Source organism: Cloeon dipterum, chromosome 1, assembly GCF_949628265.1.
Source record: "Cloeon dipterum chromosome 1, ieCloDipt1.1, whole genome shotgun sequence".
In the NCBI taxonomy this organism is placed as follows: Eukaryota; Metazoa; Arthropoda; class Insecta; order Ephemeroptera; family Baetidae; genus Cloeon; species Cloeon dipterum.
Window position 1 is genome coordinate 33,971,993 of NC_088786.1, and position 3,607 is coordinate 33,975,599.

Consider the following 3,607-nt stretch of genomic DNA (forward strand, 5'->3'; position numbering starts at 1 on the left):
GAGAGGTGCCGAAAAGCGCGTGGACTGGATGTATTTTTGAGACTGGCGCAAACAAAAGTGCACCGTGATATGGAGAGCCTCTCGACAAGGACAAAGCGCTGGCTGGCTGGCTGCGCGGATTCTGCTCTTAATCGAGTGCCTCGCAGCAGCAGCAGCATCCACTCGATGCATGGCCCAGCTGGTACATATGTATATACACGCACGTGGTCGCTTTTTTAGCAGTTTGGCACAAAGCCGCAAAAGCCAGTCGATGACGAGAGGACGGGGTGGGCGTGCGGCAGACATCGCCGGCTTCGAGATTGCCAACAATGCGGTCGGTGGAGGCGACAACGCGCGCGGCGCAGCGTAAGCCTCGCTCCAGTCTCGTGCATTATAGATGCAGCCGAGCAAAATACACACGAGAGGATATTATATTTTATGAACGGCGGGGACACTTTTTATATACACACATATATATTCGAATAAAGCGCGCGGCGCGGTGCTTCAAGTGACGTGCTTGGAGAAACCGCGCGCGCTCTTGATAATCTCCGCGAGCTGCTGTCGCCCTCACTGCTGCTTTGGCGCAAAATGGGTTTTTGTTGCACGCGTCAAAGGATTTTTGATGGCCTTTGTCGTAAATCACTCGTCATTCCTTGTTGTGCTTTGCCAAATCTGCCGTGAAATGGTTTGTCGAGTGTCGGTTTCAAATCAAAACCGACGACAGATTGCGCACACTCCCGACTTGAATGATCGAGGAGTTTTGATGCCTCGTTTTTATTACTAAAACCATCGCAGAGGCCAAAATCAATTTTTTTAATCCTGGTGCTGAAATAACATCAATTTAAAAATTAAGGGGAGGATTCGTTGATGACATCTCTACCATTTTTTTCTAAAAACGTTTTAAATTTATCTGGCTTCCCATTTTGCCTTGCACAATTCTTAAATCGATGTAGTAGAAAGGAAATTTCCCCTTCGATCTTAGGGATTTTTCTAATTTTAAAATCTTTTACAACTAAAATCTATCGCACAAACAAGAAATAAAAACTATATTGACTTATAACTTTATGGTCAGTTTTTTATTGTAAATGGATGGACATTGCGTTAGTTTGATTTAAATTTTTAATCAATTTTTTCGACAGTGGAATCTAAGTATATTTAATTGGAATTGTATTACTGAATGAATTATCTCCCATTTATTTTAATTTTATACTACCATGCTGTTTTCCGAGTGTAATTTATATTATGCTCTAGTTATCTACAACTAGTTTAAAATATATTTAATAAACATGATGATTGAGATAAAAAATAATTAAATTCCATAAAAGAACTCTAAATAAAATTGTTTGCTGATAAATACATTTTTACAGTAGGAGAAACTAGGGATAAATATTGTTTAATAACTATACCGCATAGATTTTTGTATATTTTGCTTGTGAGTTGAATATGAATTTAATTTGGGCAAGTAATGATTCTTGTCCAAGTACAAGCAGAGTCAGTATCTCACTGCTATCAGCGGAGCCTTTTTTTATACATTTAGAGCAACAAGACAAAAACACATATGTAATAGTGCCGCCTAGGTCGTTGACCGGGCGGCTCGCTCGCGAGATGCTCATTCTTGAGAGCTGCCTCCATTCACCTGGTGGCTTTTGTTGGGCGCTCGACAAAGGATTGCGGTTAGAATTTCTCAACCTGCTGTCAAAATACGGGGCGGAAAGCGAAAGGAATTTTTAGCCAAAGCGTGCCAGAAGGCGGCCGGGGATTGATTAGAGCTTTCGGGACACAACAGGTCTCCTCGGAAGGGTTGCAAAGGGTGGCAGACTCGCTAAACACACGGCGCGCTGCAGACTCGAGCATTGCCATGTAAGTGAGAATGAGGTGAAATGTAAACAGCTCTCTGGTGGTGCGAGTCGGAGTCTAAAGGGGTTGGTTTGTTTCCTTTTAGTTGACCCAGCAAGTTAGAGGCTGAGCAAAGAGAGAAAAGGTGCTGATGAATAAGAAGACACGCCGGTGCAAGTGTTGGAACAACATTACATTGTAACTGCCCACCGCGAACACACACACACACTGGGTATTGTTCCTGCGTGTTTCGACGCACCACGTCAAATGAGCTTTTAATCTGTAAAAAGTACGAATACAAGTTTTATACAAGTCTTCGGATGATTTTAAAGTGAAGAATTTTTTAATATGATATAGTATATTACTCCATCTTCGTAGCTTCTTATTTCCTTCCTTTTTAATTAAAATATGTAAGTGACAAATAATCATGGATAATTTATTTCTTAATTATTTTTATTTTTTCTCTGATATGACATTCTTTTTTATTAGGCATGCATTTATTTGATACTTTAGTTAAGTTAAGGCTCTTTCTTTAAAAACTTTTATTCCAACTTTAGCTCCTAAAAAATTAAAATACTTTTAATTATATAGAATTTACTGACCTTAAATTAAAATCTAGCTCTTAGGCCTCTTTTAAGCTTTTAGACATTGTTCACGGAGCGAAGCAAAGTTTTGATAAACTCCAAGAGGCGTTTCAGTTAATAATTCAGATTTGATTTCAGCAATTCGATAAATTTAAAATGGAATGATGCTGGGCAACAATTGAAAATTATTTAAATTGTTGGATGCCTTAAACAATTGACCGATAAACAATTTGTTCAACAATTTGAAATAATAAAAAAATGACCTTCCTACAATAAAAATTCAAATTTTGCCAATTTTCTCCAAAATTTACAGTGCTCGAACATATTTTCTTGGCATATTCCGATTCCTCTCGTCGAGATCTGTTCAACGGTGTATGCCACTTATTGAGGAAACTCTTGGTTTTGAAATTAAATCGGATTTCAAGTAAGGAGACAGCCATTGCCATTTGAAAAGCACGCTAACTTTCCAGCCAATTTTCTCAAAAAATTACAGCACTCCTTAGGTCAATTTAGGCTTTAACTGAATCCTAAGGGACGAGTGTATGCATTTGCATCAAGCATTTTCCAGGCTTTTCCAGTATCATTCCTCTTTAATGCGTCAGCAAAGTTGGTTTTACTGAATATCAGACACTCGATCTCGTTCACTCCACGCAATCAATTATAATTGGACAGCTAATTAGGAGGTGATAATGCGTGGGGCGCCGAGTTGATTACCATCTTGTTATGAGAGAGCCGCGCTGCAGAGATTATCATTGGGCCGCTCGCTTCCAACACCTTCACGTCTGCGGACGCGCACAGAGTGCACCTTCGAGATGAACTCGAATTTTGGACCATATCTGTGGGTGTGTTATCGGAAGAGAGAAAGCAAAAAAAACATCTGAATGACGCGGGGACTACGAGTCAAACCATCGAGAGCGAATCGGAAAATTAGATATTCAAGTGGCTTGGGAACTTTAATATTGTGTGTATCGCATCGAGAGCTTCATACACACGTCATTAAAAACACACCAGGTCCCCAGGGCGAACTCTGAATGCATAGGGTGCGATTTTGCTGAATGAGCGTTGACCATGACCACGCACGAGGGAAAAGGATAAAAGTCGCGTGCAGTTTCAAGTGTCTTTGAGCGCACGCACGTCAAAATATACGAAACCCCCGCTGATCGCCACCTGTTTCGTCAGCAGCAGCAGCACAACATGAGTGAGTAATT